Source organism: Macrotis lagotis, chromosome X, assembly GCF_037893015.1.
Source record: "Macrotis lagotis isolate mMagLag1 chromosome X, bilby.v1.9.chrom.fasta, whole genome shotgun sequence".
Taxonomy (NCBI): domain Eukaryota; kingdom Metazoa; phylum Chordata; class Mammalia; order Peramelemorphia; family Peramelidae; genus Macrotis; species Macrotis lagotis.
In genome coordinates this window covers 15,219,480-15,243,049 of record NC_133666.1, presented here as the reverse complement: position 1 = coordinate 15,243,049, position 23,570 = coordinate 15,219,480, and the positions used below count along the sequence as shown (strand labels likewise).

The window sequence follows — 23,570 nt, the reverse complement described above, 5'->3', positions numbered from 1 at the left end:
TGCAGCAGGTAGCTGGGGGACCATACTTCAGAAGGAGCGATTTGGCCCTTGGAAAGGCTGGGGGAGGGGGCAAGACTGTATTAACAGAGGAAATGCCCTTCTAGCTAGTAGCCCAAAGCAGAGTCAGGGGTTGGGTCACAAAGATTGGACGAGGGGGCCAGAGAATGTCTTAGAGCAAAGTGACGCTTCCTAAGCTATGTTTTAAACAGAGTAGAAAGAATGTTGGATTTGGAGTCAGGAGAGACCTGGACTACAAACCTACTTCTGATAGTTCCTAGCCCTGGACAAATGACAAGGGAGGGGAAGGGAACAAACATTTATTTGATACCTACTATTGTGCTAAGCTATTTACAAAGAGGATCTCATTTGTTCTCCACAGTAACCCTGGGAAGTAGCTGCTGTTATTATTCTCATTTCATGGATGAAGAAATTGAAGCTGAGAGAGGTTAAGGTGACTTGTCCATGGTCACACAGATAGTGTCTGAGTTCAGATTGAACTCATGTTTTCCTGGCAGTATAGTTTAGTGGACAGAGTGTTGGAGGTGGCTAGGTGGCACAGTGGATGGAGCACCAGCCCTAGAGCCAGGAGTACTTGGGTTCAAGTCCGGCCTCAGACACTTAATAATGACCTAGCTGTGTGGCCTTGGGCAAGCCACTTAACTCCATTTGCCTTGCAAACAAACCTAAAAAAAGTGTTGGATTCAGTATCCAGGGAGCTCAGTTCAGATCCCAGTGGTGCCACACTAACTGTGGGACCTTGGGCAAGTCCCTTCCTTGTGCCTCAGTTTCCTCCTCTGTTAAATGAGGGTTAGACTAAAGGACTTTTGGGGTCCCTTCTGCTCTCTATCCTACAGTTCACTTTCCTTAGCTAAGTCTCAAGTGAGGATGATGTGACTAGCAGGACCTACTTTGAGAGAATTCTGTGAGGCTCAGATGAGCTGAAACACTACCTCTTCTGAAGCCCTTCCTGATTCCTCCCCTGACACCCCCCCCAGCTGCCAGTGCCCTTCACCTTCAGTGACTTTGTATTTCCTTACATATGCGTGTGTTGTCTCCTACCTTGGACTGTGATCCCTTAGTCTAGGGCAGGGGCTATATTACTGTAGTTTTTGTAACCCCAACATTTAGCACGGTGTTATGCATACAGTAGGTGTTTAATTTGTGCTTGTTGACGGATAGTGAGCGTGAAGTCCTGTCTAAATAGTAGCTCTTCTTCTCCGGGGTCAGCTCAGTCTAGAAGGAAGGCTGAGGCTCAACCTGTAAATGACCCCTTCATCTCGAATCCAGATGACAGTGATGAAGACCAATTTTGCCTGCATCTTGCCTCAAGCCTCTCCTGCCTTGTTTTCCTTTCAGCCCTCCCCCCCTCCAGCAGCCAGCTCCAATTGCCCATCTAATTCATCTGACCCTTGGAGGAGCACACTTCTGGGTTTCGCCGGAGACAAGCCACTGCTTTTATCTGCATTGGTGGGCCACTCCAGACTCCTGTTCTAAGATTACAAGAGTGACCTCTAGTGGGGGACGTGTGCCATGCTTGCCATGCTTACCTAGTGTTCAGAGGTTGGAGGCAGCTGCAGTGTGTAGGCCCATAGATGATGGCTTTCGAAGGCCACTGGCCTTGCTAGCCAGAGTGCCCAGACAAATGGATGGGCATCATTCCAAGAGGACTGGGCTAACCCTTGATATACAGGTTCCTCAAACAGGAATGAATGCTAACAGCAGGTGAAAGAGCCAGGGCCGCCTGGCATGGATGCCCCAATATAAAGACCTGAGGGTCATTCCTTCCCCATTAGCTAGGTGCAACAGACCGTGGAACAATAGGTTTCTGCCAGGTAGGCCTCTTTTGGTCACTCATCTCAGAACCTTTGTACCAGTTCATAGAATCAGAGCTGAAAGGGACCTTAGAAGTCAACCTAATCCAACCCCCTCATTTTTTTTTTGGTTTTGTTTTGTTTTTACAAGACAATGGGGTTAAGTGACTTTCCCAAGGTCACACAGCTAGGTAATTTTTAAGTGTCTGAGACCAGATTTGAACTCAGGGGCCGTGCTCTATCCACTTCGCCACCTAGCTGCCCCCCCCAACCTCCTCATTTTACAGAAGAGGAAACTGAGACATAGGGAGGGATGAAGTGACATCCATTCTCACTAACAGAATCACAAATCTAGAACTGGAAGGGCCTTGAATACCATCTAATTCATTTTACAGATGACGAACCCAAGTCTTACAAAAGGAAAATTAGTTCTTTCTTAACTGTATCAGAATCCCTAGTTTCCTTTCAACTCAGTCTAAAAATCACTTTCTATATTTTGAGTGTCTCTCCTGCAAAATTACCTCACATTTCTCTTGTATAAAATTTTTATGCACTCATATCTGCACATGTCATCACCTTTAATAGAATGTATATCTCCTGAGAGCAGGAACTGTGTCTTTTCTGTGGTTCGATCTCCAATACTTAATACCATAGCTGGCACTTAAGAAATGCATTTTTATTAATTGATTTCCCTATTCACTCTGGTATTTGGGGGGGGGCGTTGTCTAGCACACTCTTTAATTTCCCTTTTTTTCCTCCCTATCACACTAAGGGAAAGTCAGGGTTCAAGGCTTGACAAATGGGAACCAATGTAAGCCATTTTTGATAGCTTTAATACCAGGCCAGTACCTGCTTGGTGGCCAGGAAATGCCCTTGCAGGCTCCTGGAGCCAGAAATCCTGGAGGATTTCTTTGCCAGTTCTCGAATCAGACAATAAACATTAATTAATCTGTTAGTCCTACTGTGGTAGGACTGAAACACAAATATAACAGTGAGCTAGATCCTTTTCTTAAGAGGTTTGCATTCTGTCAGGAGAGAAAAGATGACCATATGCAAATATATGGTAAAAATACAATGTAATGACAGGGTGCCAGGAAAGTATTGCTGTAGAATGAACTGAATCTTGAAGGAAAGGAGAGACTCCATGAGATAGAGGTAAGGAACAAAAAAGGACAGTTTCACTAGATAGTACAGTGTGGGAAAGATAGATGGGGGCTAAATCATGAAAGGCTTTAAAAGTAAAAAAGAGAAGCTTGTATTTTCTCCCAAAGGCAAGAGAAAGCCATTGGATTTTATTGATTAGGGGAGTGACATGGTCAGATCTCATCTTAAGGATAGAGCCAGAGATAGGACATACAGGTCCTAGGAATATAGAATGATGATACATACTGGGAATAAGACCAGGCCTCATAAATCAGAATAAAAATAGAATTCTTCATAATTTTACATTGCTGGGAATAAGGAATAGCAAAAGGCTCCATCCAAGACAAAAGAAAATGAAATAAGATAAAAACACCAAGGGAAGAGAACACAGGACAAGGTTTACAAATGTACTAACATAAAACTAGAATACAGAAGAACACATATGAAGTCCTCCAGAAGATCTATCTCTCCGTAAGGAGATGAAAAGAATAAAAAGAAAACATGGAAAATTATAACCTATGAATGAGAGAATAGAATTCAGAATAGACTAGAAGGGAAAAGAAATCAGGAGAAAGACAAACTAAATGAAAACTTCTTGGAAAAGGATGCCATAAAAGAATGTTTCTTAAATAAAGAGATTGTCAAGTGGAGGAAGAGAGGATGCTGAATCATATAAAAGAAGGGGGTCAAACAGCTAAATAAATGTGAGAAACTGTCCATTTAAATAAATTAGGGGAATTTGGAATAGGGAAGATGAATGAAAGAGGAGAAAACCTTTGGCAATAAAACTACCATCAAATGAATGTAAGCAAAACTCACCTCAGAGACAAGAGTGGTGAGGAAAGGAATGAAAATCAATATAAAAGGAATAAATAGAGAAAAACACAAACATAACAATCATGACCTTGCAAGTGAATGTGTTAACCAATCCAATAAAATGTGAGTGTTAGAATGAATAAGAAAACAAATTCCAATAATTTGCCACATATAAAGTAAAATATATAAAAACAAAAACCCATATAGAGTGAAAATGAGAGACTGGAACAAAATTTCCTTAAATTTATTCCAAAAAGATTCACAAAGTCAAGAAAAATAAACAGGGAAAAACCCTATTATGCTTAAAGGTATTATTAAACTTACATGTGACAAATGGCATAGCAGTTCAGTTTATCAAAGAAAACTTAAACGAATTACAAAAAGACATAGAGCCACAATGATTGTGTAATACTCTAATGTTCTTCTCTTACAACTGGATAAATCAAACAAAAATAAAATAAAAAGGAGATTATAAAACTGAAATAGACTAATGGGAAAGTTTTATTTGAAAGACATGGTGTCATCTGAATGGGAACATTAAAAATATACATATCTCTCAGCATGTTTCAGTACTATTACAAAAATTGATCATATCTTATGGCACAGGAATACAGTAAATAAATATATAATGTTAGAATTAAGAAATAATTCTAGAGAACACAAACAAAAAGGTACAGACCTAAAAGAGCACTGAATGGTCAACGAGTAAAAAAATATATCATAAGAGTTCTCAACTGAGTAACAAAAAATAATAAAAAGAAACAACTTACCACAAGTTAAACAATTCTCAGAGGAAAATTTATTTTTAAAAACATACATTAACAAAGTTGAAAAGAGAAAATTTATGAACTGAACATACAATTAAAAACAATAGTGGATCAATAAAAACTAAAGAAGAAATCTTGAAAAATATGATAAAATAAAGATACCATCAAAAGAGAAACAATTTGAAAAGGCCAAGAAAATTGCTTAACCTTTATCTACTCTGAGCAAAAAAAGGAAGTAAGGAAAAAGAACAAATTTCCAAACTAAAACAGAATCACAGTATTATAAATTTAGAGCTGGAAGAGATAGAACTTAGAAATTGTTAAGTCCAACTCCCTCATTTTATAGATGAGTAAACCAAGGCAGAGAGCATTTATTTTGTTCTCCACTCACCCATCTAGTATCTGAAGCCGTATTTAAATTTACATCATCTTTACTTCAAGTCCAGCATTATATCCACTATTCAACCTACCTGCCTCTATTACCAGTGTGAATTTACAACAGAAGAAAGCATAGGAATTTTCAGAAGCTAGCATGAAGTTTTATATTAGCAAAACTAAGAAATTAACAAAAAATGAATCATTTTATACATACATACACACATTAGAATAAACAAGACTTTGAGATCTTAACCCCAAGAAAAATTGGCCAAGGAAAGGAAATTGAACAAACCAAAGATGACTAGACAAAGGAAGGAAAAGAAAACTTATTTTAAATGGATTTATTGGCCAATTTTATCTGATTTCTGAAGAGCAATTAATACTTAATGCTGCATAAAATATTTTTTTAAATTTAAGAAAGAATCTTTCCATAATTATTTTTTAAAACAGATACCTAAGCCAGAAAGGAAGAAAACAGAGAAAGATAAGCAACATAAAGCAAGATAAAGACCAGCAACTTTGTCTGACAGCATTATTGCAACTCTAGATTCTTCAGATTCGCCTGATACATAGTAAAAATGTTTCCAACCCCTCATTTTCATCCTGTGTATGTCTTTAGCAATAGATTATAGATTATAGGATTTTGTTTTCTTATCTAATTTGTCTCTCTTCATTTTAAGGAATTGTTTTATTAATTCATATTTAAAGTAACGATAGTCTTATTCTTTCCCCCCACTTATCTCATGTCATTTTTCCTCCTAATTCTGCTTTTTTTCCATTTTGTTGTTCATTTATTTTTCAATCATGTCCAATTTTTTGTGACACCCTTAGAAAGATACTGGAGTGTTTTTCAAATTCCTTCTCCAACTAATTTTACAGATGATAAAATTGAGGCAAACAGTATAAAGTGACTTGCCCAGGGCCACACAGCCAGTAAGTGTCTGAGGTCAAATTTGAATTCAGGAAGACTCATCTTCCTAACTCCATGCTTAGCACTTTTTCCACTGCATCACCTATTCCACTGTAAATATGGTACATTGTCTCTTCAGTTATTTTAGCTTAATATGCTTTGAAGCAACCTTCTACCCATTGGCTCTCTTCCCCTCTCTCTCCTTTTTGTTTCCCCTTTTCCTAATTTTGGAATTTTGCTCATTCATTCTTTTTTTCTTCCTAGTATCTTTTTAATTCCAACCTTTTTTCTTCTCAGTATTCAAGTAAAATCCAACTTTCTCTCTTCAACTATAACTTTATTTGTTAAGTTTTTAAGTTTCATTTTCTGCACCTTTTTCTAAAAGGGTTTCTTTTTTCATTCACTTTATTTTTTATCTTTCCTTCATTTCCTAGACCTTTATACTTATTTAGACTTTCCTTAGTCTCTGTTTTTATTCGTCATGGATTTATAGATGAGGAACCTATTTAGAGTTCCTTCTTCTTAAGTTTCTCTGTTATTTCTTGCCCACCTTTGTCTATTGTATCTCTTTCTTAAAAATACCAGTTTCTGCAGGAGATGGGTTATTGCCCCATGACAGGAATTATCCTATGAAGTTGATTGTATTAACCTTTGCCTTCTCTGCAGTCATTTTTTCCCATTTTGCCTTGAAATCTCCTTAGTCCATGTCCTTCCACTCTTTTTTCATGTCATTTGCCCCCCAGAGCTCTGATTCCTCTTCTTCTGAGGAAGGATAAGTGGTTTCTCTAAATACTAAGTCCCTTTAGTCCCCCATCCATCTGTGATACCCTGTCTAACCCCAATGAAACAAGATTTGTCCATTTCTTTACCCCTTTTCCAGTCCCTTCTTTTGCCTTCTCACTCATTCTCCTGTAGGCTCCCTTCTTCTGAGAGACTCCAGAAATGATTTTCCCTTCCTTTGACTTAATTAAGATACATCACATATTCTACTCAATCTTCTTTCTTCCCCACACCCACTCTTTAGGGTACCCTCCTATTCTGTAATTTAGTCTCACAAAAAAATTGATTCACCTGTAGGCAGGGTGTTTGGAGATTTATTCCATGTTTCAGGTTTGTTTCACAAAAGAATGATCTGGAAAAAAAGAAACAAAAACAATAACATTGGAAAAAATGTGATTTCCATATTAATAAAAAGTACTTTTGAAGACAAGATGCATAGAAATGATTTAAGGAGTATAGGTCTCCCAGAAGAACACAAGTCAAAAATATCTGAACACTGTAATGCAAGAAATCATACCAAAAAACTTCCTAGAACTTCTGAACACAGAAAACAAAATGTTAATCAAAAGAATTCCCAAATCTCTTCCAGGAATAAAAACTTCATGGGGCAGTTAGGTGGTACAGTGAATAATACCAGCCCAGAAATCAGGAGGACCCAGGTTGAAATGTGACTTATAGCTATGTGATCCTGGGCAATTGACTGAATCCTCCCCCCCCCAAAAAATATAAAATAATAATTTTTTTTAAATTCTGCTGCATTCTACAAGATATATAGTGGTTATGTGTCTTATAGTTTGCAGAATAGGGTTGTTTTTCTTTTTTTCCCAAATTTTGCATCCAGAAGAAGTCATTCTCTCTTCTGTTTCTTTGGTGAGACATGCCACTGGGCATTCCAATTTTTCTCTTGTGTCAATTATTTCAACTGAGAAATTCCATAAATTCTACTTTTAAACCATTTAGGAACCTCCTACTATGATTCCATCCTCTCAAGAATTCATTTGAGGTCCTCTACCTTATCAAATGTTGATTAATTTTCCTTCATTTTAACATAAATGGTCTGGATTCTTTTAGCTGATCAGGACATCATATTCCCTTTTTTATTCATATAATCCCTGTTGGTTTATCTGCTCATGACCAATTTTTTAAATTGAGTTTTCTTTACCCAGATATCTTTAATAATTTCATTCTTTTGTTCCCTTATTCCCCTATGGCTCACTTTCTACTCCTTCCCTTTTTATGAGAGCTTCCCTGGGAGCAAGGCGTCCAAGTCATCTCAGCTTCCTCCCATGCTGGGCAATTCCATTTTCCACAGTCTCTGTCCCAAGTGACCTGTGGGGTTAGAGAACTGGGCTCCACTGGATGCTGGACTCTTTCCCTCAGGCTTAGTGAAGTACCACATGTCCTTCTCCCCGATTCCCTCTGTTCCTCAGTTCTCTGGCTGAGCGCTATTGCGACATAGAAGTGTTGCCACACTTCTGTCCTGGCCTGAGCAAGCTTCTGCTTTTGGTTTTCTTCAACACTCTCAGGAGGGAGGAGTACAATTGAGTTCTGTTGCAAGCCTGTGGGTCTGCTCATGTAGCCCTGACGTTGGAGAAAAATGGATGGTGTTGACTGAGCATATTAGAACTTGAGGATTAGCTTTCTTTGCTAATAGTTCATTGATTTGTTACCTTGTTAAGGTTCTTGTTGTCCTCAGCTGTTGAGATAGCATAAATTGCTTTATCTATTCTATATAATTCCTATTTGGAAGAGGTTTGAGAGATTGGAAGGATTAGAGAAACAGTGAAGCCATCATAATGGTCACATGACCAATTCTAACCCACTACTGTCAAAAAGTTGTGATGTAAACATTTGAAATAAAACACAAGGAAAAACCAAAAAATGCAGAAATATGGTCAAAATTATTATTCATTCTGACCAAGCTGGATAGATACCAGCAGTACAAACAATGACATAATTAGAGTATTTATTGCTTATGATGGGACAGTGACAATTTAATAGAAACGCAGATACTACTTCAGTTATTGATTTAATGCTATACCAAACCACCAAGGGGCATCTTTATAGAGCTAAAAAAAATAATTCCTTTGGAAAACCAAAATGTCAAGCAACTCAAGGGAAATACTATTAAAAGGAAGAATAAAGGAAGCCTCAAAATACATTATAAAGCAGTAGTCACCAAACCATTTGAATCTTTTAGTAGACTTGATTTGCAAGAATCAGAAATACTTTACTGAAATCCACCTGAACTCTGGTGGCTCTCAAATATCTTTGGAGCAGCTAGGTAGCACAGTGGGTAGAGCACCAGTCCTGGAGTCAAGGGGACCTGAATTCAAATCAACCTCAGACACTTAATAATTACTTAGCTGTGTGACCTTGTGCAAGTCACTTAACCTCATTGCCTTGGGAAAAAATCCACCTGAAATCATAAATTGCCTATGGAAGGATTCCCAATTCAATCAGAGGTACTGGTAAACTAGAAATCACTTTGTCAAAAATCAGTTTAGACGAGCATCTCATACCATTTAATACACTAAGTTTTGAATGAATAAACAAGCTAAATTAAAAAGATCACATTTTTCTTTCTTCTTTCTTTTTTTCTTTTGGTTTTTGCTAAGCAATGGCGCAGTGACTTGCCCAAGGTCACCCAGCTAGGTAATTATTAAGTGAGGCTGGATTTGAACTAAGGTACTCCTGACTCCAGGACCAGTGCTCTATCCACTGAGCCACCTCACTTTTTTTTTCTTAAAAGAAAGAATGCTATTTTGGTGCTTTCAAGGGCAGATGAAATAATGAAGTTTTGTCTGGAAGAAGTCAATATGATTTCATTCAGTCATGCAACAATTATTTATTGAGCATCCACTCTGCTAATTGATGGGGAGGATAGCAAGGGGAGTAAGCTACACAGTCTGTTGCTTGACTTGTGATCCAGAAATGGAAAGATGTAGAAACAAACTTGTACAGTATCTGATCATTGCCATTTGAGGTACAGAATAGTCGCTTTTCAAATTATCTGACTGAACCTGCCCCAATGAAGGGAAACTTTGATTTCATGGCTAATAAATAATTAAGTTAATTAAAAAACACTTCTGTTAAATTGCAAAAGAGAGTTCAAATGCAATTAAGTTAATAAGCAGCTTTATTGCTTGCTTCTTAACTTAATGAAAGTTTAAAAATAATTTAATTGTTTGTTAGCTCAATAAAGGTGTTTAGAAATGTATAAACTTCTTTGTAATTGTTCCATACTGAAGTACTTGCAAATTGGCAAATAGGACATTTTCACATGTGCACCTCAAGAAATGGATAAGAATGATCGGTAATTAGCATTTTATTTTCTGTAAATGGTTGTTCCTAAAGTACTTTGGAATACTATGTTTTCTTAAACATTATAGACACGAAAAGTCCCCCTTGCAATTTTGTTTTTTCTACCTACTTTCTTAGCAAACTCCTTTCCCATATTAATGGGAAATTAATGAAATTTTTACACTGTATCCCATAAAAAGACCAGCCTAGTAAGAACCCTTTTCTTCTTGCTCTCCCTATTCAGTGGGGCCCATATTTTTTTTCTTCAGTGACATAGCAGCCTGTTTATGAATGTATAAGTTAGATGCTGTGAGTTTCCTGATCAGTATGATATATCTACAGAGTGGAGAGTCCTTAGATCTTTGAGAGCATCTAGAAAGCACGGCTATGCTCATTGAGTTCTCATAGAAAAGTCTAAGAGTATCTTCTGATTTAGTTTCCAAAATGAAGTGGTTGAATTGGACCCCTTGAGAAAAGTGGGGATGGAGAGATGCTTTTGTCCTGGGACAGAAAAGACAACCCTCTTGATCCAATCAGAGTGGTGGAAGTGGAAGTGAAGAGCAATAACCCTGAAGTCAAAGGGCGTTGGTCCATACATCCCATTTCTGATGTTTACTACTTATATGAACCTTGAGGAAATCAGTTTCCATCTCTAGGTTTATGTTTCCTTTCTCTGTAAATAGAAGCAAAAGGGGCCATATTACTTTTATGGTTACGGAAGCCTCTAAATCCAGTATTCTATTACCAGAATATCTAAATGGAGAAGAATTCTAGATCTAACAGGAGCAACTTTACAAATCATCTGGTCCAATCCCCTTATTTTACAGAGGAGGAAATTGAAACCTAGAGAGATGAGATGATTTGCCCAGGGTCACTTAGCAAGTATCAGAGGCAAAATTGGAACCCAAGTCTTCCTGACAGCAAGTTCCATGCTCTGTCAACTACCCTGCCACATCCTCTGAATCAAAAATCAGTATAGTTTCCACTGTACCACAATGCTTAATGTGATGACATTAAGAAAAGATCTTCCGTTTGGAATTACGCCCAAAGGACAACAAAAATGAGCATACTTTTTGATCCAGCAATACCACCACTGGGTCTATACCTTGAAGAGTTGATGAAAAAGAGTAAAAATATCACTTGTAGGGGCGGCTAGGTGGCGTAGTGGATAAAGCACCGGCCCTGGAGCCAGGAGTACCTGGGTTCAAATCCGGTCTCAGACACTTAATAATTACCTAGCTGTGTGGCCTTGGGCAAGCCACTTAACCCCATTTGCCTTGCAAAAACCTAAAAAAATATCACTTGTACAAAAATGTTCACAGAAGACCTGTTTGTGGTGGCAAAGAATTGGAAATCAAGTGAATGTCCTTCAATTTGGCAATGCCTTAACAAACTTGGTATATATAAGTGATGGAACACTATTGTTCTATTAGAAACCAGAAGGGTTGGAAATTCAGGGAAGCCTGGAAGGATTTGCATGAACTAATGCTTAGTGAGATGAGTAGAATCAGAACAACACTGTGTACCCTAACAGCAACATGGGGTGATGACCAACCTTGATGGACTTGCTCATTCCATCAGTGCAACAATCAGGAACAATTTAAGGCTGTCTGCACTGGAGAATACCATCTGTATCCAGAGAAAGAATTGTGGAGTTTGAACAAAGATCAAGGGGCTGCTAGGTGGCGTAGTGGATAAAGCACTGGCCTTGGAGTTAGGAGTACCTGGGTTCAAATCCGGTCTCAGACACTTAATAATTACCTAGCTGTGTGGCCTTGGGCAAGCCACTTAACCCCATTTGCCTTGCTAAAAAATAAAAAACAAAGATCAAAGACTATTACCTTTAATTTTAATAAATGGTTTTCTTATTAGATAATTTTGCTATCTCTTAAACTTTATGTTTCTTCCTTAAGGATATGATTTCTCTCTCACCATATTCAGCATAGATTAATGTATGCCATGGAAACAATGTAAAGACTAACAGACTGCCTTCTGTGGGGGGTGGGGGTGGGAGGAGGGAGTCAAGATTAGGGTGAAAATTGTAATACTCAAAATAAATAAAATCTTTCTAAAAGTTGAGAAAGAAAAGAAAAGAAAAGACTCCATTTGCTCTTACCTGTGGACTACCTCTCTCCAGAGTTACATATTATTCCTGGAGGTAAAGAAAGTGCCATATCCAAGTGAATGGTGATTATAGTATTATGATTATCAGGAAGAACTAAATATGCATATATAGAAATAGAGACTGGATCTATAATATCATTGATATAGGGAGCTACTCTATCAAAAATAAACTCCTCTCAGTGCAGGTCAGTATAGTGCCTTCAACTTAAGAGTCTTAGAAAGCTCCCAGAGACTAAGAGGTTAAATGACTTGCCCAGGGTCACATAGCCAGCATAGGTTAGAGATGGGATGTAAACCCAGGTCTTTATGATATATCCATAGATATATGCACATACATATATATATATATATATATATATGTATAATGTATATGTGTATCTGCATATATGTTCATGTATATATGCATACATATGTATATCCATAAGGATTTGTGTACATATATCTATACATATACAAGTACACATACATCTTAACATGCATTTATTAGGCTCCTGCTATTTATAAACTCTGCTAGGATCTAGGGATACATAGGATTCTCTGAAGACAAAAATAAAACAGCCACTGCCTTGAAGGAGCAAATACTTGATTCCAGGAGACATGACCAGTTCTAAGTATGTTCAAAATTAGTCTAAAGTCTTTGGAAAGGCACTAGCAGCTGAGGAACTCAATGAAGGTTTTATGTAGAAGGTAGGTGTTGAGCTAAACTTTGAAGGGAACTAGGGTTTTGAGAAGTAGAAGTTGAGGAGGTGTTTTCTAGGAAAAGGCATAGAGATGGGAGATGGAAAAGCCAGAGACACAGAGAGAGAATTTTTTGTACTTTCTATAAATGTATGTGGACCAGAATCATCCTATGGGCCTTAGCAAATAAGAATTCATTAAATGCTATATTGTATTATATAAATGACTGCCCCTAAAGTACTTGAAATCATTTTGTTCAATTCCATTCAATTTGATTTGACTGCCATTTATCAATCAGGAAGTAGATGATATTAGATTAAAAAAAAACCCCAAAAAACTAGAGGTACCTCACAGTTGGTCAGTGGTTGAGAAATAGCCAGAAATCTTGTTTCCCTTTCTCTGGCCTATCTGATTCTATTTGCAAAAGGACAAGGAAAGGAGACAAATCTCTGGGGATGCCTTTCACTTCCTGCCACATGATCCTTGGATGAACGGGTTTCTAGTTTTTGTCCTTCCTTCTCAAAGGAGACCATGACATCAGGGAGGTGATGCCATAACAAGCATTTGAATTGGATTTGAGGGAGAGGGTGAGAGGATTCATAAGTAACAGATGGCAGCTTAGAGACACCAAATAAGATTTTGTATTAGCTCCAACTAGAATGGGAGACACCATGGCATAGCAGAGAGAGAGTCATCCTAAGAAGACCTGGGTCAAGTCTTGACTCTGAGCTATGCTACCTGTGAGGCCCAAGGTAAATCATTTCACTTCTGGGTCCCAGGTGAGTCTTCCAGGCTCTATAAATTGCAGTGCTAATCTACATTGGTAGAAAGAAGGACTCCCCATGCTGGGAATTCATTCCACTGATGAAATTGCTGGTCTGCAAGGACTATTACCTTAACTTTAGAAAGAAAAACCTGGTATCTTATTGTCTGATCTTGCTATCTCTTATACTTTATGTTTCTTCCTTCAGGACATGATTTCTCTCTCATCACACTCAATTTGGATCAATGTATACCATGGAAACAATGTAAAGACTGGCAAATTGCCTTCTGTGAGGGGTGGGGGGAGGGAAGTAAGATTAGGGGGAAAATTGCAAAACTCAAAATAAATAAAATCTTTAATTTAAAAAGAAAAAGAAATTGCTGGTCTGGACAAAAAATGGCGATCCATAGACTTCACCATCCACTGTCCTTATTTTCATGGAGAAGCAAGAGTTGGTCACAACCATTAAACTAGGTGATCATGACTTGCTCACTCTGACTCTTGAAGAGACAGTATTGGGGATGTTGCATGGAAGTCTAGTCCCACAAGAGGGAAGAATGTGGAAAGAATGGAGAAGCTCTGGACTAAAAAGGACAAAGCAAGGAAATAAGAAGTGTCCTGAGGAAAGGCAATAAGGCAGAAAGAAACAAGCAAGTCCGAAAGAAATAGCTCAGAAAGGGTCTTCTACTCAAATGGGTACTTCAGTGTAGCTTCAAGCTATAAATAAATATTTTCAAGGTAACAATAGAAATGAAGGAAGGAAGTTATCCACAGAGCTTAGGAGGACACGGAGCCTTCCTCTGATGATAGGAAAAGAAAGATTGAAGGAAATATTAAGAATGAGGAATTAAGAGGAAGCACAATTGACAATAGATGGCCAAAAGGAGGCCAGTGCAGCTGTGGTTACTCTGGATATATAGATACAAAGTGACAATAAAAATAGTAATAATCTTGTCAAAAGACAAATGTACATCAGGGGAAAAGATATAATAGAGAGGAAAGATAAGCAGTGTGGTGAAGAGGAAATAACAGTAGCCCTGGAATCAGTAGGCCTGGTTCAGGACAGGCTATAATACTAGCTAAGAGACCATAACAGTATCAGTTATCTTTTTTCTGAATTTCACTTTCTCCATCTGTGAAATGGAGGGAATATTTGTGCTATCTACCCCACAGAGTTGTGCTGAGCGAAGTGTTTTGTAAAACTTGAAGCATAATAAGCATGTAAATTATTATTATTATAAACTTTTATTCTGTACCAACTCTCTCTCTCTCTCTCTCTCTCTCTCTCTCTCTCTCTCTCTCTCTCTCTCTGTCCTTAAGCTAGAAAGACTAATAATAAGAGTGATGCATCTCTTGCACCTTCAAGCTTCCTCAAAGGAAATGACTTTCCCAAGGTCACACATCAGTCAAATAGTAGGCTCTCTAATTCCAATGACTCTTGCTAACAGGCATTTTATTGGGTGTCTACTGTGAATCAAATATTATGCTAGCTTTAGTCCTCACCCTCAAGGAATTTACAATCTAGACAGGGAAATGAGTGACACATCTATGTTTATAAAATCTCATAGCTCTAAGAAACCTTGGGCAATTCATGTAGTTTCCAGCATTCTAGACATTCAGCCTCTACCTAAACATCCTCAAGAATGGGGAACTCACTACTTCCCAAATTAGTCTAATCCATTGTTGGACAGCTTCAGCTGTTCATCATTTTTATTAATACTAGCATTATAGTTAAACAATGTATAAATATTATTTTGTTTGATCCTCAAAAAAACCCAGGGAGATAGGTATAATTTTTATTTCCATTTTATAATTGAGGAAACCAAGGCAAACAGGTTTTTAAGTGACTTGCCTGCTAAGGCCAAATCTTTCTTTCTGGACTATTTACTCACTCACTGTTCCTGGTTCTGTCTCAGAAATGCAGAACAAGTTCAATCCTCCTTCCATATAACAATTCTTAAAAACAGCTATCTGTCTGTCCTACCTGTCTGCAGGCTAAACATTCCCAGTATCTTCAACTAATCCTTGTAGAGCATGGTTTTTCATCCTTTAAAACTATTTGCAACAACTGGTACAAAGTAGTAGAAATTGGGGTGCTGATAGTGGGGGGAGGTATCACTTACAGGAAAAGGTTCAGGGAAGGAAAAAGTAACACATACACTGTTCCTTAAGAATATAATTGCTAGGGGCAGCTAGGTGGCGCAGTGAATAGAGCACCGGCCTTGGAGTCAGGAGTACCTGGGTTCAAATCTGGCCTCAGACACTTAATAGTTACCTAGCCGTGTGGCCTTGGGCAAGCCACTTAAACCCATTGCCCTGCAAAAAAAAAAAAAAAACCCTAAAAAAAATGCAATTTTATCATTATTGACCTAAAGAATTTCCTATATGTCCTTCAGCAAGTCTCCAAACCTCCATCATCTTTCATTTTCTACTCTGTTAAAGGAGGAGGTTTGGCTAGATGTTCTATGAGATTCCTTAGGCTAGCCACTGTACTTCTCCAGGCCTCAGTTTCCTTTTCCATAAAATAAAGAGTTAGAATAGCTAGTCTCTGGGGTTCCTTCTTCCTCTTGAATTATAATTCTTTGAGTGACCTTAGGCAAGTCACTTCTACTCCCTGGACCTCAGTTTTCACCTCTGAAATGGCCTCTGAGATCCTTTTCAGGACTATATTTTTTGAGCCTCTGATTCTTCAAGCCTCCTCTGTTTTCTCCCTGCTGCAAACTGACTTTCTCAGCTTATCCCTAGCTAGCATTTGGGTACCTTTCCTCAGTTGAAACTGGCATACCACCTTGTGAGTGGGCGGGCAGCCACCTAAACAGATGGGCATGGATATAGGTATGCCAGAGAGCTGGTATGTGCATAAAATATGAGTAGGGCTCGATGCCAAGCTAATGGTTAAGGGAATTCTCCAGTAGTTGACTGTTTCACTAGAGAGCTGAGGTGACTTTGAAAATCAGTTGGGGTTTGGTGTTTTAGTGGCTTTGCCAAGACTTTTTTCATAGGCCCCAACTTTTAGGGATCATAGATCTAGAACTCGAAGAGAAATTAGAAATTCAATTCCTTTATTTTCACAAGAGAAAACTGAAGCCCTTGAGGAAATGACTTCTTGAAGGCTACTTCTAGGATCCCAGATGTAGAGCTGAAAGGGCCATCTCCTCCAAGACCCTTATTTTTTAGAAGAGGAACCTAAGACTCAGCGAGAAGAAATGTCTTCCCTGAGGTCACCTGTGTCCTAAGTAACACAGCTGAGTTTCTAACCATGGTCCCCTGACTTCAAATATACTAGTATTTATTTTAGCTTCATAATAAAGTGCCTTATCATGGCAGCCCTATGCAATAAATAGTACATGGATTAAGGATCCCTGTTTTGTAGAAAAGAATGTTGAAGTTCAGAGAGGAAAAGTGACTCTACCCAATGGCTGTACAACTGAGTGTCCAAGCTTAAAACTCAGATTTACTGTCTCCATCATCAGCCTATTCTTCTACTCTATTGTTCTGCCTTTCTAGCATGTGTTGGCCCAACTGGTCCAGAGAAAATTCTGGAATCTCTGCTAAAAACCTCAGCAGTTCATCCCTTTTATCCTAGTGGTGTCCCCAATATATCAATGACAGATAAGTCCCATAATATATGCAAAATACATTCATAGAAGGCTTTTTGTGATCAAATAAATCGAAAGAAAGTGAGCATTCATTTATTGAAGAATAAACAAATTATGTAGTACAAATGTAATAGGATTGTTATGTAAGAAACAGTGAGAGAAATTCACAGAAATTGGACATCTTGAAGTGCTATAGAACAAAGTAAAGAGATTAAAGAAAAGCACAAACACGACCTAAAGAAAAACAAGAGTAAAAGACACCTGAATTCAACTCAAAGCAATGACCAGTCTTAACCCCAAAGGCCAGTGATAGGTGTCTGTTCTCTTGGCAATGAGCTTGGGGCCTACGGGTGAGGAATAAGGCATGCATTGTCAGACGTGTGGTCACTGTACCACATTGTTTTCCTTAAATGTACTTCTTTGTTACAAGGTGGGAGGGAGTATTGGGAAGTGATGATGTTTAAAAAACCCACAAGTATCAATAAAACATTAAAAATAAACAAATCAATGCATAAATGAATGCATGATTTTTCAAAAGTGAATAGTACCTTTGTGGAAGTCAAGCTAGTACATTTTAAAATCCCACAGGTATTTTCCACAGTTTTGCCATATAATACCTCATTCAGACTTCACATCCACTTTAAGCATTTCTGTGTTTGAATTAACGAGAGCACTAGGGATCTGGGCCATCCACCTACCTCCTCCTCACCTCCCATGTATATGACTGATCCATCTTCTATCATACAGTTACTTAATGACTTTTATTCCTGTTCTTTATGGAGGATTTTCAGCACATTAGTGCTCCCACCCTAGTCAGAAAACTGATAGGAGGTCATGATCAAGACTAGTGCATGATGGGCAGGAATTGATCGGACAGGACCACTAGAGGAAACCTCTCTGGAGATACCATCAGAACATTGAGAGTATTTGAGCATGGGGCAGCTGGAAAGAGTGGATAGATGTCGTGGATAAAGCACCAGCCCTGGAGTCAGGAGTTCGCATCTGGCCTCAGACACTTAATAATTACCCAACTGGGTGACCTTGGGCAAGTCACTTAACCCCATTCCCTTGCAAAAAACTAAAATAAAAAAGAGGATTTGAGAATGGTTGCATTATGCAACTTTTCCTCCTAAGTAAGCCAGTAGAATTTACAAGAGTTAGTGGTGTTTAGTGGTTAGAGTGCTGGACCTCAAGTGAGGAAAACCTGAGTTCTACTTCCATCTCTGATGCTTCTTAATGGTGTGACCTTGTGGAACCTAAGTTTTCTCATCTGTAAAATCGCAAACAGAATTTGTGCTGACCTCACCAGCTTGTTTCCTTGGAAGGCTTAAATGAGATAATGTATGGAAAGAGCTTCGCAAATGTAATAAAGCACTAGATAAACATCAATTATTTCTTTTCTTTCTGCCAACAGGTGTGGTCTTATCACCTGAGAGTTTCCCACAATTCCTTTTGATTGGTAGAATTGTGGTAGGGGACCTTCTGGTTGTTATTGGAGGCTTTCAGCGTTGATCCCCACTTAAAGAAAGGAATTAATGGACAGCTCATGTTCTCTTGACTAACTGTTCGAGCATTTTCCTATGTGATAATCAATTTAGCCCAGCAGTAGATTCCTTAATTGCTTTCGAAACCCCAATTGGTTTTGAAACCAAATGCTCAACCTAAGAGAAAACCCGAGTTCTGGATTTGATTTGCAATCATACTCTGCTGAAGTGATTATATTTGTCGGCCACCCTGCAAACCTAGATTTCTAAATCAGTAAGGGAATTTTTTAAATGAAGTCACTGTTCAATCTTAAAGTACTTATGCAAGGGCTCTGTTTTTCACAATCCCATAGCAATATAAGAAATCATGTGCATTTGATTTGTGAATTAATCTACATGAGTTGGGGGCGGGGAGAGAGGATGTATGTGCGTGCTCACTCAGGATTTAGTTACTTGAACTGCCAAACATTTTCATTTGCTGCAGGTGATTTGACTTACTGGTGTGATATGTTAACATTCCTAGACGTTGTCATTTCCCACAGGGATCTTTTTACACTCCCTTTGTCAGACTGAACTGGACAGAGACAAGTTAGGACCACAAATTAGGCTGCAAGTGTGAAGAAAAGCAGACAAGGCCAAGGGGAGGTTCCCACAATCCATTTTAATTGATGGGGGAGAGGATATGAAAACTGTCCATATCCTTTTAGCCACTTAGCTATTGGAAATGGCTCTCTGTTTGTTTCAATTTCCATTATATTTCAACTCTCAGATTTTCCCTTGGTGATATTTTATGCAAAACTTTCCCATTTTACAATTTCTTTTCTAATTCTACCTTCACTGATATTCTTGCAAAGGCTTTTAAATTTTGTATAATCAAAATAGCCTGATTTAACTTTAATGATCTTCTCTAAAGCCTTGTTTAGTGAAGAATCTTTCCCCTTCAAAATGGTTGTAAAAAGGCAACCAATCATTTATATTCAGGTCATGAATCCATTTGAAGCCTATTGTGATATTTGGTGTATGACACCAATCTAAATTTAATTGTGTCCAACTGCTTTTTCCATTTATGTTCTTGGATCTATCAGACACCAGGTTGCTGTTTTAGACTCCTTCTATTTCTTTCTTGTCTGGTCTGATCTACTTTTCTGTTTTTAATCAGTCTCAAATAGTTTTAATAGTGTCTCTTTTAAAATGTAGTTTGTATTTGGGTAATGCTATGTACTCCTTCATTTGTAGTTTTTCTCATTATTTCCATTGAAATCCTAAATTCTGTATTTTTCCAAAGAAATTATTATTTTGCCTCATTCTATAGAGTATTCTGCAGAAATTTGATTGGTTTACCTCTAAATCTTTAAATGAATTCAGTAATATTTCCATTTTAATTATATTGACACATCTAACTAGGAGTAATTATATTTCCTCTAATCACGTGTATCCTTTTATTTGTGTAAAAGGAAATTTAGTACTTGTATTTAAAAAGTTCTTTTTTTCTATGAATGCATGAGTCAATTCCCAGATATTTTATTCATTTTGCAGTTATTTTTTAATTGAATTTCTTTTACTGATATTTCTTCTTGGTTTGGATTGTATAACAGAAAAATGATTATCATTTTTATAAAGGTATTTTGCATCCCACTCATTTGCCAGAGCTATTAATTATCTTTGATTTGATTTGGTTTTAAAGATTTCTAACTGCCCCACTTTCACAGAAGCACAGAATTTCCGAATTGGACAGGACCTCTGTGAACATGAAGCCCAATCCAAGCCTGAAAGACTTCTCTCAACCTACCCAACAAGTGATTATCCAATCTTTACTTGAAGACAGTTCATTCTATTCTTGACTTGCACTAATTGTGAGAAACTTTTCCCTGAAATCAAGCCCAAATTTATCTCTGTGTAACTTCCGTCCAGTTCTCCCAGTCCAATCACTGCATCCAACAGACCAAATCTAATGACTCTTTCAGGTGATAGTCCTTCACACCGGGAAGAGCGTAATCACACCTCACGATCACGACCGCCCAGTCTTCTCTTCTTCAGGCTAAACATGCCTCATTCCTTTACCTGTTCCTATTATATAGATTTGAGGCCATCATCATCCTAGTGAGTTCTTACATCCTTCGTAAGTTTTAAGATTGTTAGTATAATTTTGAACTCTGATTTGCATACTACCATCACTTTTTTCCCCAAGTCATTATTAAAAATGTTAAATAGAGACAGCTAGGTGGCGCAGTGTATAGAGCACTGGCCTTGGAATCAGGAGGACCTGAGTTCAAATGTGAACTCAGACTCTTAATAATTACCTGGCTATGTGACCTTGGGCAAATCATTTCATCCCATTGGCTTGCAATATACACATATATGTGTGTGTGTGTGTGTGTATATATATATATATATATATATATATATATATATGTATATATGTATATATATATGTATATGTATATATACATATATATACATATATATATTAAATAGCATGAAATAGATATTCTACTGAAAACATCAGGTCAAGATGGAATCTAGATAATTGAATATATCAATACATTCAATCCATCTTGGGTTTTGCCAAATATTTCTCAATCCATTACCTAGTATTATTATCTAGCCCAGGAGATATCACACTCTCAGGCCCAATAAGCAGCAGCAAACTCCTCAGTGTGGCAAAAACCAGAATAAAATGTAATTGGGAACTATATAACCAAATAAAAAGTATAGCAGAACAGAATGTTAAATTATAGTTTTCTAAATCAATACTGCAGGGATCCTTATGTATATAAGGTTATTGATCCCATTTCTACTGGATTTTAATATCATATTCCAATGACAGGCTCATTCTTTCTTCCTCTTCCATTGATCCCAGTGGCCTCTAGGCTTCCTTCCCACCTTGGGTTCCCAGGTTTCCTCATCTGAAGTAGATTTCCTCAATTTTTAATGCTCCCCTCTCCCCCTCCATCTTGTTATCTTTCTTTTGAATAAGTTATATTCTCTCAGTCTTATTCAAGTCACACGTTTCATCCCCCCAAGTGTCAGGGATAACTCTGGGATCAAATTTGCTTCACTTCATTACACTCTCTAGTTCATCTTGCTTGTGAGCCCTAACTTGTGCATTTGTTTAGAGACATCCAAGACCATAGGTTTAATTGCTGTCTCCTTTCATGAATTTTGTTTCTTGTGAATTTCTGGGTATCTCAGACAGCTGGTCTTCATTATAGTTGTACTCTTGGTAGTTATAAACCAGCAGGATTCTCCTTACATCTTCATTTTGAGACCTTCCCAAGGCCTTGTACGGGCAAAGAAACAGGCATAACTTTCAGCATCTTTTCAAGAATTTTCCTAGTTCTGCACTCATTTTTGCAAGGGGAGGAACAGTAGAAAGTATTTTCTTTGGCAGAAGGAAGGGAGTGTCCTCTTCACTTCATTTTTAACCATCTCCAAATAAGCATCCTAAGCTAAAGGTTTCTCAAGAACTGGTCCTGATAGACTCTCTTCATGATTTTCTCAGCTGTAAGAACCCCTCATCCTCTCATACCTAACACTATTTGGGGGCAGTTTCTGCTCCTAGGGTAACTGTCCAATGTTTCTCCATCTCATGAACTTTCATTTTTCTTCCATTCATACTAGAGGACATTTTTTTTCTTCCCTATCTGGCTCTTAGTAGTTCACTCTTAATTCTAATTCATTAATTACCTCTGTAGGCATGTCATTTATTTCAAAAGATTTTTGGAGAAATCTTTTGTTTAGGGAGGAGAGAATGTTATGCAAAAATCAAGCATCAGTGACAGGCCCTCTTTTGTCTCCCTGATGGATAGAAATTCAAGAGTTGCACTGAAGATGACTAAATATTAGAAAATGTGGATTTTTTAGTCTTTTTTTGCACGCTGTAAGCTTGCTTAACCTTGAGAATTCACTTGATTTCAGTATAAGCCTGCTTCAAGATCTCTTCAATCAGAGTTTTCTCCTTCCCATTGGAAGCTCAGAGAGCAGGGCTATTTCTTCCTATCCAGCACCAGGTGTATGAGGCTCCTTGATACAAGTGTAAGGGAAGACAAGGATGGGGCCAGAGTAAGTACCTTGTGATGAAACTCCATTTAATTCTTTCGATCATGTTTTATCCTCTTTTAAAAAAAAACTGAGAATGGTAGGCTTAGCTCCATCTCAAGGAAAATTACCCTCGAGAGATCCTATAGTATACTGGAAAAAAATCTGGTTCTGAAGTCAAAGGACATGGGCTCACATGCTGGCCTTCATCCTTATGACCTTTGGGACTGGACCTTGAATAAGTTCCTTCCCCTCTCTGACCCTCAGTTCCTTTCTCTGTAAAATGAGAGAACTGGATTATGAGCCCCCTTCTAGATCTGGTATTCATAGGCTAAGATCCGAAGCAGGAAGGGCTCCCGGAGGCCCTCTAATCCAAGCCCCCTCGTTTTACAGAGGGGGAAACTGAGGCCCAATGAGGGAATGGGACTTGGCCAAAGTCACACAACTGGTAAATATCAGGAACACATTTGAATCCAGATCTTTTGACCCCAAAGGCAGTACTTTTTTCACTGTTCTAACTTCTCATTTAACCTTGCTGGTCTGGACCATGTACCTAAAGCATCTGCCAACAGCTGATAGCAGAAAAGCTTAATAATAGGGTCAGTTCTATGCAGAGCTGTATAAAATTAAACCTACAACTACTTTACCTCTCCTGTTTTGTGTAAATCGTAACTTTCATATAAACATTTACATTTGATTAAGCATTTCATCTAAGCATTCAAAATGGGAGTGAATTCATGAATGGATGAACTCATTTTTACTAAGCAGTTACTGGTTGCCAAGTACTATGTACATACTGGAGCGGGGGGCCTGTGGCACAGAATTCAAAATGCAGGCAAAATTTGTCTTCAGACAGTTTACATTCTAAGGAGAGGAAATAAGATATATAAGAAAGAGGTAGGAAGATGATAGACAAAAGCCAGGAAATTCCCTGAGCCCTTCCCAGTTTCCCTTGGAAACAATATTAAATCAAAGC

General features: G+C 38.0%; 1 protein-coding gene and 1 long non-coding RNA gene across 3 annotated transcripts in view; one reads left to right on the top strand and one right to left on the bottom strand.

The window, feature by feature from the left end:
- LOC141502594 (uncharacterized) overlaps positions 1 to 23,570 on the bottom strand; it is a 168,636-nt gene that overhangs the window by 25,791 nt on the left and 119,275 nt on the right. The window contains exon 2 of the long non-coding RNA XR_012472598.1: positions 6,897 to 6,957. This is a non-coding gene — a long non-coding RNA (uncharacterized LOC141502594). The remainder of the gene's footprint in view (positions 1 to 6,896; positions 6,958 to 23,570) is intronic.
- The window catches only part of IL1RAPL2 (interleukin 1 receptor accessory protein like 2), a 1,037,032-nt gene that overhangs the window by 960,350 nt on the left and 53,112 nt on the right, over positions 1 to 23,570 (top strand). The gene's annotated exons all lie outside the window — the stretch shown is intronic.